Consider the following 15,184-nt stretch of genomic DNA (forward strand, 5'->3'; position numbering starts at 1 on the left):
CATCACCAACTCCCAGAGTTTACTCAAACTCATGTCCATTGAGTTGGTGATGCCATCCAATTATCTTATCCTCTGCCATCCCCTTCTCCTCCCACATTCAATCTTCCCCAGCATCAGAATCTCTTCCAATGAGTCACTTCACATTGGTGACCAAAGTATTGGAGTTTCAGCTTCAACATCAGTACTTCAAAGAATATTTAGGACTGATTTCCCATAGGATAAACTGGTTGGATCTCCTTGTGGTCCAAGGAACTCTCAAGAGTTTTCTGCAACATCACAGTTCAAAAGCATCAATTCTTCGGCTCAGATTTCTTTATAGTCCAACTCTCACATCCACACAACTACTGGAAAAACCTTAGCTTTGACAAGATGAACTTTTGTTGGCAAAGTAATGTCTCTGCTTTTTAATATGCTTTCTAGTTTGGTCATAACTTTCCTTCCAAGCAGTAAGCGTCTTTTAAATTCATGGCTGCAGTCACCATCTGCAGTGATTTTGGAGCCCAAAAAAATAAAGTCTGACACTGTTTCCACTGTCTCCCCATCTATTTCCCATGAGGTGATGGGACCAGATGCCATGATCTTAGTTTTCTGAATGTTGAACTTTAAGCCAACTTTTTCACTCTCCTCTCTCACTTTCATCAAGAGGCTTTTTAGTTCCTCTTCACTTTCTGCCGTAAGGGTGGTGTCATCTTCATATCTGAGGTTATTGATATTTCTCCTGGCAATCTTGATTCCAGCTTGTGTTTCTTCCAGCCCAGTGTTTCTCATGATGTACTCTGCATATAAGTTAAATAAGCAGGATGACAATATACAGCCTTGACGTACTCCTTTTCCTATCTGGAACCAGTCTGTCAAATGCTTAGAAAGGAGGTAATGCTTATTCTTCTGAAAGTCTTTCAAAGAATTGTAGAGGAAGGAGCACTTCCAAAGTCATTCTGTGAACAAAACTAGAAAAATATATTGCAATAAAAGAAAACTACAGGCCAGTATCACTGATGAACCAGATGCAAATGTGTCAAAAAAAAAAAAAGAAAGAAAGAAAGAAAGAAAAAACACCTAGCAAACAGAAATTAACAACACATTAAAAATATAATATACCATGATCAAGTCACATTTATCCCAGGGATGCAAGTGTTCTTTAGTATACAGGAATTAACAATTGTGAAATACCATACTAACACCTGAAAAATAAAAACCATGTGGTAATCTCAATAAATCCAGAAAGAGCCCTTGACAAATCCCCACATCCATTTATAATAAAACCTCTTCAATAAATGGTCATGGAAGGAATTTTTCTTAACATAACAAAGGGCGCGTATGACAAACCCACAATAAGCATTGTTCTGAAACAAGGAAAAGAAAGCAATTTCTCTAAGATAAGCAACAAGACAAGAGGACCCACTCTCACCACAATTATTCAACATAGTTTTGGAAGTCCCAGCTCTGTAAATCAGAGAAGAAACAGAAATAAAAGGGATTAGGAAAAAAAAAAAAAGGGATTAGGTTTGAAAAAGAAGTAACATTCTCACTGCTTGCAGATGACATGATATAATGCATAGAAAACTCTAAAGATCCTATCAGAAAATTGCAAGAGCTAATCAGTAAATTTATTATAGTCACAGGATACAAAATCAATACAGAGTAATTGCTTGCATTTCTATACACCAACATAAAAAATCAGAAATATAAATTACATAACCTATTATATTTATCTTTGCAACAAAAAGATTAAAATACCAGGAATAAAACTACCTATGCAGACAAAGGTGCTATACAGAAAGCTGTAAGAAACTGATGAAAGAAACCAAAGACATAAATAGATGGAGACATACTCCATGTTCTTGGGTAGGAAGAATCAATATTGTAAAAAATACTATACTACCAAATGAAATCTATAGATTCAATGAAATCCATATCAAATTACCAATAACATTTTTCACAAAACTAGAAAAACAACAACAAAAGTCACAGTTCTTATTGTGATTGAAATTGACCCCGACTATTCAAAGTAATCTTGAAAAAGAAGAATGGAGCTGGAGGAATAAACCTCCCTGACTTCGGACTATACTGCAAAACTATAGTCATCAAGATAGCACGATACTGACACAAAAAGAGAAATAAGAACACCTACTTTTGACAAAGGATGCAAGAATATACAATAAAGAAAAGATAGTCTATTTAACAAGTGGTGCTGTGTAAACTGGACAGCTACAGGTAAAAGAATGAAATCAGAACAATTCCCAACACAATACACAATGGAAAACTCAAAATGGATTAAAGACCTAAATGTAAGACCAGAAAGTATAAAACTCTAAGAGGAAAACGTAGGCAGAACACTCTATAATATAAATCACCCCAAGATCCTCTATGACTCACCTACTAGAGTAATGGAAATAAAACAAAAGTTAACAACGGGACCTAATTTAACTTAAAACTTTGCACAGCAAAGGAAAGTAAAACAAGGTGAAAGGACAGCCCTCAGAACAGGAGGAAATGACAGCAAGTGAAACAACTGATAAAGGATTGATTTCCAAAATATACAGGTAGCTTATGAAGTTCATACCAGAAAAACAAACAACCCAATTAAAAAGCGGGCAAAAGACCTAAACACACATTTCTCCAAAGAAGACATAAAAATGGCTAATAAACATAAGATTTTCTCAATATTGCTCATTATTAGATAAATGCAAATCATAGACCACAATGAAATATTACCTCACACTGGTCAGAATGACCATCATCAAAAAATCTTCAAACAATAAATGCTGGAGAAGGTGTGAAGAAAAAGGAATGTTTTGGACTGTTGGTGGAAATGTAATTGATTTAATCACTATGGAAAATATTATAGAGATTCCTTGAAAATTATGAATAAATCTACCACATGACCCGAGAATCCCACTACCAGACATTGACCCTGTGAAAAGCGTAATTCAAAAATTCACATGTACTGCAGTGTTCATTCATTGCAGCACTATTTACGATAGCTAGGACATAGAAGAAACCTAGATGTCCACTGACGGATGAATGGATAAAGAAGCTGTGATACATGTATGTAATAGAATATTACTCAGTCATAACAAGGAACACACTTGAGGTTTTGTTTTGTTTTTTTTTTTTCACAATTGAGTTTTAATGAGGTAGATGAACCTAGAGTCTATTATACAGAGTGAAGTAAATCAGAAAGAAAAAAAATAAATATTGTATTTTAATGCATTTATATGGAGCCTAGAGAGATGATACTGAGGGTACTAAAGCAGCAATGGAGATAAAGATATGGAGGACAGAGGTATGGTTATGGAGTAGGAGAAAGGAGAGGGTGCAATGAATAGACAGAGCAGCATGAAAGCATATATACTGCTATATGCAAAATAGATAGCCAGTGTGAATTTGCTGTATGAATCAGGATACTCAAATTGGGGGTTCTGTGACGACCTAGGGGAACGGGGTCAGGTGGGAGGTGGAAGGGAGTTTCAAGAGGAAAAGGATATATATATATATATATATATATGGCTGATTCATGTTGGTGTATGGCAGAGGGCAATACAATATTGTAAAGAAATTATCCTTCAGGTAAAAATAAATAAATTTTAAAAGATAAAAGTGGCAGTGCATTCTATCAGTCCACTTACACCAATAAACAGGCCATCTGGAAGAAAATACACACCTTAAATGACACAGTAAACCAAATTAACACTTTATGCACACACACACACGCACACAAACACACAAACATATTCCTCTCAAGTGTACAAGAAATAGTCTTCACAATAGATCAGAAGGTAAGCAACAAAAGACATCTCAGTAAATTTGAGAAAGGTGACATAATATAAAGTATATTTTCTGGCCACAATTCAATTAGACTAGAAATTAACTACAAGAAATAAAACTACATAATGCACAAATATATATGTAGGTAAGAAATATACTACTAAACAACAAATGGATCACTGAAGAAATCAAAAAAGAAATAAAAAAAAAATACATGGAAGCTCCTGAAAGCAGATGAAAACAAAAGCACAGTAATCCAACGCAGAAAAAGCAGTTCTAAGAGGGACGGTAATAGCACTACATGCCTACCAAGCAGTACATGCCTAGAAAACAATAAATCTCAAATAAGCAACCTAACCTTATGCCTATAGGAACTACAAAATGAAGAACAAATAAATAACCAAATTAGTAGAATAAAATAAATTATAAATATTAGGACAGAAATAACTGAAATTGAGACTAAAAAAAAAAAAATACAAAAGATCAGTGAAACAAAGAGCTGCTTCTGTGAAACAAACAAAATAGATAAACTTTTAACCACAGTCATCAGAAACAAACAAACAAAAAAAGAACCCAAAACAATAGAGTGAGATATGAAAAATGGGACATTACAGCATATACCATGAAAACACCAAGAATCATGAGAAATTACTATAAACAAATATATATTAATAAAATGTGGATGAACAGGATGGATTCTTAGAAATGTACAATATCTTAAGACTGAAATATAAGCATATAGAAAATATGAACATGATTATCAGTAATAAAATTGGATCAGTCATTTAAAAATTAGAAACAAGCTAAAGTTCAGGGACAGATTCATTCATAGGTGAGTTCAACCAAACATTAAGCAAAGAATTAACACCTATGCTCCTCAAAACATTTCCAAATATGCATAGGAAGACATGCCTATGAGCTCGTCCTATGAGGTCAGTATTACTCTGATGCCAAAAGCCAGACAAAGATATTACACACAAAAAAAGAAAATTACAAGCCAACCACATTGACAAGCATATATGCAAAAATCCTCAAAAGAATATTAGCAAACCAAATTCAATATTAAAATGATCGCACAACAGGATCAAATGGGATATAAACCAGGGATGTTACATGGTTCAACATCCATAATCAATTCATGTGATACACTACATTAACAAATTGAAGGATAAAAGTTAGATGATCATCTTAATAGATCAGAAAAATCCTTTCAGAAAATTCAATATTCTTTCATAACAAAAACTCTCAACAAAGTGCATATAGAGGGAACATACCTCAACACAATAAAAGTTAATATGATACATCCTACAACTAGAATCATGGTTCTGTTGGACAGGAAAGCTTGGCATCCTGCAAACCATAGGGTCACAAAGAGTTGGACATGACTGAGCAGCTGAACTGAACTGAGAATCATGGTTAATGGTAAAATATTGAAAGCATTTCCTCCAAGATCAGGAACAAGACAGTAATGCCAACTTTGCACTCTTATTCAGCACAACATTGGAAGTCCTAACCACAGCATCAGACAAGAAAATGAAATGTAAATATCAATTAAGTCTATCTGGTCTAATATGCCATTTAAGGATTGCATTTCCTTGTTAATTTACAGAGTCCAACAACACATTGAAAGGTCATATGCCATGATTAAATGAGGTTTATCCCAGGAATGCAAGGATTATTCCATATAGGCAAATCAATCAATGGGATACACCATATTTAAAAGTTGAAGATAAAAATAAAACATATAATACTATCAATAGACACAGAGAAAGCTGTCAATAAAATACAATACCAAAAAAAAAAAAATACAATACCTATTTATGATTTAAAAAGAATGATCACCAAAAAGTGGGCACATATAGTACCTATCACAAAATAGTAAGGGTCATATATGACAAACCCACAGTAAACATTACTCTCAATGGTGAAAAACTGAAAGCATTTCCTCTAGGATCAGAAACAAGACAAGGGTGCCCAGTCATGCCACTATTATTCAACACGGTTTTGGAAGTTCTGGCCAAAGCAATTAGAGAAGAAAAAGAACCAAAAGGAATCCAGAAAGGAAAAGAAGTAAAATTCTAACTGTTTGTGGATGATATAACATTATAAATATAAACTTCTAAGCATAACACCAGAAAACTAATAGGGTTAATCAATGAATTTATAAGTTTCAAGATACAAGTTTAATGGACAGAAACCCTTTTGCATTCCTATATACCAAAATCAAAATCTAGGAAGAAATTAAGGTAACAATCCCATTCAGCTTTGGAACAAAAGTAATAAATTACTTAGGAATAAACCTACCTAAGGAGACAAAATCCTGTCTGATACTGATACTGTATCTATTCAGATACTGATGAAAGTAATTAAAGATGACACAAATAAATGGAAGTGTATATCACATTCTTAGATTGGAAGAATCAATATTGTGAAAAGTGACTCTACTACCCAAAGCAAAATACAGACTCAATTAATTTCCTATCAAATTACAAATGACATTTTTTTTCACAGAATTATAGTATTTTTTTTTTTACAATTTGTATGTAAACACAGAAGACCCTGAATAACCAAAATAATCTTAAGAAAAAAAATGAAATGGGGCAAATCAATATCCCTGACTTCAATTATACTACAAAATGACAAGCATCAAGACAGTATGGTCCTTGCACAAAAGCAGAAACATAGATCAATAGAACATAACAGAAATTCCAGAGAGAAACTCACACACCTGTGCTCACCTCTCTTTGAAAAAGGAGGCAAGTATATACAATGGAGAAAAGACAGCCTCTTCAACAAGTGGTGCTGAAAAACTGGACAACTACATGTAAAATAATGAAATTAGAACACGTCCTATAATCAGTTCAGTTCAGTTCAGTTGCTCAATCGTGTATGACTCTTTGTGACCCCATGGACGGCAGCACACCAGACCTCCCTATCCATCACCAACTCCTAGGGTCTACACAAACTCACCTCCATTGAATCGGTGATACCATCCAACCATCTCATCCTCTGTCGTCCCATTTTCTTCCTGCCTTCAATCTTTCCCAGCATCAGGATCTTTTCCAAAGAGTCAGTTATTCACATCAAGTGGCCAAAGTATTGGAGTTTCAGCTTCAATATCAGTCCTTGTAAAGAACACTCAGGACTGATCTCATTTAGGATGGACTTGTTGGATCTCCTTGTAGTCCAAGAGACTCTCAAGAGTCTTCTCCAACACCACAGTTCAAAAACATCAATTCTTCAGCACTCAGCTTTCTTTATAGTCTAACTCTCACATCCATACATGACCACTGGAAAAACAATTGCCTTGATGAGAAAGACCTTTATTGGCAAAGTAATGTCTCTGTTTTTTAATATGCTGTTTAGGTTGGTTATAACTTTCCTTCCAAGGAGTAAGCATCTTTTAATTTCATGGCTGCAGTCACCATCTGCAGTGATTTTGGAGCCCCCCAAAAAATAAAGTCAGCCACTGTTTCCACATCTATTTGCCATGAAGTGATGGGATTGGATGCATGATCTTAGCTTTTTGAATGTTGATTTTTAAGCCAACTTTTTCACTCTCCTCTTTCACTTTCAGTCTTAGCTTTTCTCTAAATTTTTGGCCACCTGATCTACATTTTCCTGACAAAGTTATTTCATTGTTAGATACTTAGCAAAAGCAGAAAAGCCAAGATTTTATCTTCTTCTGAGATATAGAAAACTTGGATTTTCAGCTCTGTAAACCTCCAAATTTGTGGGATCTCAGTAAATGTAGATGGTGGGTCAAAAGTAGATATGACTACTTTAGGGAACATTCTTTTTTTTTTTTTTTCCAATTCAGTCTGAAACCATATATCTCTTGCAAGACATGTTGAAAAGGATGACAAATCTACACATTTCAAAATATTTATGTTTTCCTATTATACAGCACTGCAGCAGTACTACAATCTCCCTCAATCTATACTTTGAGACCCAATGCACAAACATATCAGTAACAGTTTAACAAAATGCCTTGTCGGCACTTAAAAAAAAAAAAAAAAAAAAAACACAGTTTCCAGTTGGCCTTGGCTGTCTACTCACTAGTATAGTTCTATCTTCTGCATTCAGAAAACTTAATGTTTTAGGTTTAAAATTTGTACTCATGTCAGGAAACCAGATTCTATCTTTGTTTTCTGTCCTATAAGTTTTTAAAGGGAATAATTAGAATACCCACACAATAGGCCAGCAAATTTGGAAAACTCAGCAGTGGGCACAGGACTGGAAAGGGCCAGTATTCATTGCAATGTCAAAGAATGTTCAAACTATGACACAATTGTGCTCACTTCACAAGATAGCAGGCAATGCTCAAAAACCTTCAAGCTATGCTTCCACAGTATGTGAACTGAGAACTTCCAGATGTGAAAGTTAGAAAAGGCAGAGAAATTAGAGATCAAATTGCCAACGTATGTTGTATAATAGATAAAGTAAAAGAGTTCCAGTAAAAGCATTTGTTTCTGCATTGCTGACTATGCCAAAAGCTTTGACTGTGTGGATCACAACAAACGCAGAAAATTCTCAAAAAGATGGGGATACAAGACGATCTTACCTGCCTCTTGAGAAATCTGTATGCAGGTCAAGAAGCAACAGTTAGAAATGGACATGGAACAAAAGACTGGTTCCAAATTGGGAAAGGAGTACATCAAGGCTATATTTTGTCACCCTGCTTTTTTTTATTTATATGAAGAATACATCGTGTGAAATGCCAGGCTGGATGAATCACAAGCTGGAATCAAGATTGCTTGGAGAAATAGCAACAACTTCAGATGAGCAGATGATGCCACTCTAATGGCAGAAAGCAAAGATGAATTAAAGAGCCTCTTGAGGTGAATGAGGGGAGTAAAAAAGATGACTTAAAACCCAACATTCAAAAAACTAAGATAAGATCATGGCATCTGGTACTATCACTTTATGGCAAACAGATGGAAAAAAATGGAAAGAGTGCAGATCTTAATTTCATGGGCTCCATATCACTGTGGAATGTAACTGCAGCCATAAAAGTAAAAGTCACTTGCTCTTTGAAAGAAAAGCTGTGACAAATCTAGATAGTTCATTAAAAAGCCAAAGACATCACTTTGCTAACAAAGGTCCATATAATCAAAGGTATGGTTTTTCCAGTATTCATGTATGGATGTGAGAGTTGGACCATAAAGAAAGCTGAGTGCTGAAGAATTGATGCTTTTGAACCATGGTGCTGGAGAAAACTCTTGAGAGTTCCTTGGACAGCAAGGAGATCAAACTAGTGAATCCAAAAGGAAACCAACCCAGAATATACATTGAAAGAACTGATGCTGAAGCTACAATATTTTGCCCATCTGATGCAAAGAGCCAATTCATTGGAAAAGACCCTGATGCTGGGAAAGATGGAATGCCAGAGGAGAAGAGGGTGACAGAAAATGAGGTGTTTGGGTGGCATCACGAATTCAATGGACATTAATCTGAACAAGCTCTGGGAGATAGTGAAGGACAAGGAAGCCTACTGTACTACAGTTCATGGGACCTCAAAGAGTTGGACATGGCTTTGCAACTAAACAACAACCATATCTTTATCTGTTGGTCATTTAGTTTGTTTCTATGTCCTGGTTATTGTAAATAGTGTTGCAATAAACATTGACATGTAGCTTTTCAAATTATGGTTTTATTTAGATATATACCAGGAGAAGTATTGCTAGATAATATGGTATTTCTAAATTTTATAAGGCACATCCAAACCGTTCATAATTTGCATTCCCACCAAGAGTGGAAGGGGATGTTCCCTTTTCTCCACACCCTCTCCAGCATTTATTGTTTGTAGATGTTTTCAAGGTGGTCATTCTGACTGACATGAGATGATACCTAATTTTACCTTCCATTTTCTTTTCTCCAATAATTAGTGATGCTGATATTTTTTTTTTTTTTCATATGCCTCCTGGCCATCTGCATATATTTTTAGAGAAATGTCTATTTAGAACTTTTGCCCATTTTTTTCTTCAGTCTTTTTTTTCCATTTATTTTTATTAGTTGGAGGCTAATTACTTTACAATATTGTGGTTTTTGCCATACATTGACATGAATCAGCCATGGATTTACATGTGTTCCCCATCCCGATCCCCCCTCCCACCTCCCTCCCCATCCCATCTCTCTGGGCCTTCCCAGTTCACCAACCCTGAGCACTTGTCTCATGCATCCAACCTGGGCTGGTGATCTGTTTCACCCTTGATAGTATACTTGTTTCAATGCTATTCTCTCAGAGCATCCCACCCTCACCTTCTCCCACAGAGTCCAAAAGTCTGTTCTGTACATCTGTGTCTCTTTTTCTGTTTTGCATATAAGGTTATCATTACCATCTTTTAAAATTCCATATAAATGCATTTGTATTGCCAATTTTTTTATTGGATTGTTTTTTTTTTTTTTTTTAATGTTGAGTTGCATGACCTGTTTGCATATCTTGGAGATAATTCCTTGTCATTTGCTTCATTTGCAAATATTCTCTCTTATTCTGAGGGTGACTTTTTTTTCTTGTTTATTATTTTCTTTGCTGTGCAAAAGCTTTTCAGTTTAATATGGTCCTGTTTGTTTGTTTTGCCTTTATTTTTGATCCATTAGGAAGTGGATTGAAAAAGATTTCCCTGTTATTTTTGTCAAAGACTATTCTGCCTATGTTTTCCACTAAACAGTTTACAGTATCTGGCATTACATTTAGGTCTTTAATCCATTTTTGAGTTTGCTTTTGTGTATGGTGTTAAGAAGTATTCTAATTTCATTTTCAAACATGTAACTGTCATTTTTCCCCAGCAACACTTATTGAAAAGACTGTCTTCTCTCCAGAGTATAGTTTTGCCTCATTTGCCATAAATTAGGTGACTGTAAGTGAATCAATTTATCTATGAAATTTCTATCTTGGACCATTGATCTATATTTCTGTTTTTATGCCAGTACCCTACATCTCTGATGACTGTAGCTTTGTAGTGTAGTCTGAAGCCAGGAAGCCTGATTCCTCCCAGTCTATTTTTCATTTCTCAAGATTGCTTTGACTATTCAAGGTCTTTTGTGTTTGAATACAAATTGCAAAATTTTTGTTCTAATTCTGTAAAAAAGAAAATGTCATCAGTAATTTGAAAAGTATACTAGTGGAATTTAGAAAGATGGTAATGATAACCCTATATGCAAAACAGAAAAAAAGACACAGATGTACAGAACAGACTTTTGGACTCTATGGGAGAAGGTGAGGGTGGGATGTTTTGAAAGAACAGCACTGAAACATGTATATTATCAAGGGTGAAACAGATCACCAGCCCAGGTTGGATGCATGAGACAAGTGCTTGGGGCTGGTGAACTGGGAAGACCCAGAGGGATGGGGTGGGGAGGGAGGTGGGAGGGGGGATTGGGATGGGGAATACATGTAAATCCGTGGCTGATCCATGTCAATGTATGACAAAAACCACTACAATACTGTAAAGTAATTAGCCTCCAACTAATAAAAATAAATGGAAAAAAATAAAATAAAAAAGGAAAGAAAAGCATACCAGTGAATCTGTAGATTGTCCTGGGTAGTGAAGCAATTTTCAGAAAACTGATTCTTCCAATCCAAGAACATGCTTATCTCTCATTTGTGCCATCTTTTATTTCTTTCATCAGAATCTAATAATTTTTTGATAATTGGTAGTTTTCCTCCCCAGGAAGGTTTATTGATAGATGAATTAATCTTTTTGATTTGATGGTAAATAGGATTATTTCCTTTATTTCTCTTGTTGATCATTTGTTGTTAGTGTATAGGGATGGAAATTTTTCTCTGTATTAATTTGATATCCTGAAAATTTACCACATTCATTAATGAGCTCTAGTACTTCTGGTAGGATCTTTAAGTTTTCTATGTATAGCATCATGTCATCTGCAAACAGTGACAGTTTTAGGTCTTCTTTTCCGATTTAGATTTCTTTTTCTTTTTCTTCTCTACTATGGCTAGAAATTCCAAAGTGTGTTGAAAAATAGTGATGAGAGTGGACATTGTTGCCTTGTTCCTAATTTAGGAGGAAATCCTTTCAATTTTTCACCATTAAGAATGATGTTTGTCTACGGCCATACCACCCTGAACGCTCCCGATCTCGTCTGATCTCAGAAGCTAAGCAGGGTCGGGCCTGGTTAGTACTTGGATGGGAGAATGATGTTTACTGTGGGTTTGTCATATATATGGCTTTTATTACATTGAGTAATGGTCTCTCTATGCCCACATTCTGGATAGTTTTTCTCATAAATGGGTGTTGAGTTTTGTCAAAAGCTTTTTCTGCATCTATTGATATTTATCATACAGTCTTTATTCTTCCATTAATTATTGTGGTGCACCACACTAATTGATTTATAGATATTGAAAAATCCTTGCATTCCTGGGGTAATTCCCAGTTGGTCATATTGTGTGATAAATTTAATGCATTGTTGGACATGGTTTGCTATTAACAGTATTTTGTTAAGGATATTTACATTTATGTTCATTAGTGATATTGGCCTGCAATTTTCTTTTCTTTTTCTTTTCTTTTTTTTTTTTTTCTGTGTGTGATCTCATTGTCTAGTTTTGGTGCCAGGATGATGGTGGCCTCATGAAATGAGCTTAGGAATGTTCCTTCCTCTACAATTGTTTTGGAAGTGTTTCAGAAGGGTAGGTGTTAACTCTTCTATTAATATTTTGTAGAATTCCCCTGGGAAGCTATTTGGCTCTATATGTTTGCTTGTTGGAAGATTTAAATCACAGTTTCAATGTGATTACTTGTTATTGATCTGTTCACATTTTCTATTTCTTCCTGGTTTCAGGATTGGAAGGTTTCATTTTCCTAAGAACTTGTGCATTTCTTCTCGGTTGTCCATTTTATTGGCATAGTTATTGTAGTAGTCTCTAATGACCCATTATATTTCTGTGGTGCTTGTAGCATTTTTCTTTTTCTTTCTTTCTTTTTTTTTTTTTTAATTTTCCTGATTTTAATCCTCTACCTTTTATCTTGATGAGTCTTGTTAAGGTTTTATCAATTTTTTTTTATGCTTTCAGAGAATCAACTTTAAGTTTCATTGATTTTTGCTACTGTTTTCTTTGTCTGTATGTCATTTACTCCTGCTCTGATCTTTATGATTTCTTTATTTCTAATAACTTTGGATTCTGTTTGATCTTATTTATCTAGCTACTTTAGGTGTAAGGATAGATTGTTTACTTGAGATTTTTCTTATTTCTTTAGGTAGAATTGTATTGCTATAATCTTTGCTTATAATATGACTTTTGATGTATCTGATACATATTGAATCATCATGTTTTCATTGTCATTGGTCTCTCTAGGTATTTTTTGATGTCCTCTTTGTTTTCTTTAATGATCTATTGATTATTTAGCAACACATGGCTTAGCCTCCATGTTCTTGTATTTTTTATATATCTTTTCTGTTTTTTATTTTTATTCTTCTATCATTGTGGTAAGAAAAGAAGCTTGATAGGTTTTTGCCTTTATTAAATTTACCAAGGTTTGATTTGTGACCAAAGATGTGATCCATCCTGGAGAATGATTTGTATGTAGTTGAGAAGAAACTTTATTCCAAACTTTTCAAATGGGATATTGCTATTTGCCTTATATATTGAAGTGCACATACAATTATTATGTCATCTTTGATTGATCAGTTGATCATTATATAATGTCCTTCCTCATCTCTTGTAACAATTTTCATTTTAAAATCTATTTTGTAAACTATGAGTATTGCTACTCTAAACTTATTCCAATTTCCATTTGCATGAGATATCTTTTTGTATTCCTTTCCCTTCATTTTCAGTCTGAATATGTCCTTAGTTCTGAAGTGCATTTCTTATGGACAGCATGTATACAGGTTTTGTTTTTGTATCCATTCACCTAGCCTGTGTCTTTTTTTATTTGGAGCATTTAATTAATTTCCATTCAAAGTAATTATCAATAAGTAGATCCCTATTGCCACTTTCTCACTTGTTTTGGGCTTGTTTTGTAGGCCTTTTTCTTCTCTCGTGTTTTCTGCATAGAGACGTTCCCTTAGAATCTGTTGTAGAGATGTTTTGGTGGTGCTGAATTATTTTAGCTTTTGCTATCTGTACAGGTATTTATTTCTCCATCAAATCTAAATGAGAACATTGCTGGATAGAGTATCCTGGTTGCAATTTTTTTTTTTTTTTCCCATTCATCGCTTGAAATATATCATGCCACTCCCTCCTAATCTGAAGAGATTCTGCTGAAATATCAGCGGATAAATATATGAGATTCTCTTGTATGTTAGTTGTTGCTTTTCCCTGCCTGTCTTCCTGTTTTTAATACATTTTCTTGTTATTTAATTCTTGTTAGTTTGGAAAATATATATCTTGACATAATTTTCCTTGGGTTTATCCTATGGGACTCTGAATTTCCTAGACTTGGGCAAATATTTCCTTTTCTATGTTAGGGGAGTTTTTGACTATAATCTCTTTAAACATTTTCTCAGACTTTCTTTCTTTCTCTAGGACCCCTGCAATTCAAATATTCATGCATTTAATGTTGTCCTGGAGGTCTCTGAGACTGTTTTAATTTATTTTCATTCTTTTTTTTTTTTTCCACATTCTTTCCCGTGGCAGAGATTTCCAACATTCTATCTTCCAGGTCACTTGCCTATTCTTTGACCTCTGTCGTTATGCTATAGATTACCTCCATTGTATTGCTTTGGGCTTCCCCAGTTGCTCAGCTCTAAAGAATCTGCTTGAAATGCAGGAGATATGAGTTCAGTCTCTGAGTCTGGAAGATACCCTGGAGGATGGAATAGCAACTCACTCCAGTATTCTTGTTTGGGAAATCCCATGGACAGTGAAGCATGGTGGGTTACAGTCTGTAGGGTCACAAAGAGTCAAAAACAACAGAAAGAATGAGCACAGTACAGTGCATTTTTAATTTTCTTTATGGTATTTTTTCATTACTATTTGTTTGTACTTGGGTTCTTCTAGGTCCTTGTTAGACATTTCTTGCATTTCTCAATCTATGACTCCATTCTATTTCTGAAATCATCTTTACTATCATTATTCTGAATTCTTTTTCAGGTAGATAGCCCATCTCCTCTTCATGTGTTTGGTCTTGTGGGTTTTTATCTTGTAACTTTGTCTGAAATAGATTTATTTGTCTTCTCATTTTGTCTAACTTTCTGAATTTGTGATCTTCTTTCTGCAGGATGCAATATCATTGTACCTCTTGCTTCTGTTGTCTGCCACCTCTTGGGTGAGATTAGTCCAAGGGCTTATTTAGGACTCATGTTGGGAGGGACTGGTGCTTACCTTCTGGTGGTTAGAGCTAAGCCTTGTCCCTCTGGTGGACAGGGCAGTATCAAGTGGTGTATTTTGTGATTGTCTATGAATCACAAGCAGACCTGTCTGCTAATGATTGGGCCTATGTTGCTGCCTTGCTGG

Source organism: Cervus canadensis, chromosome 9 (genome assembly GCF_019320065.1).
Source record: "Cervus canadensis isolate Bull #8, Minnesota chromosome 9, ASM1932006v1, whole genome shotgun sequence".
Classification (NCBI taxonomy): domain Eukaryota; kingdom Metazoa; phylum Chordata; class Mammalia; order Artiodactyla; family Cervidae; genus Cervus; species Cervus canadensis.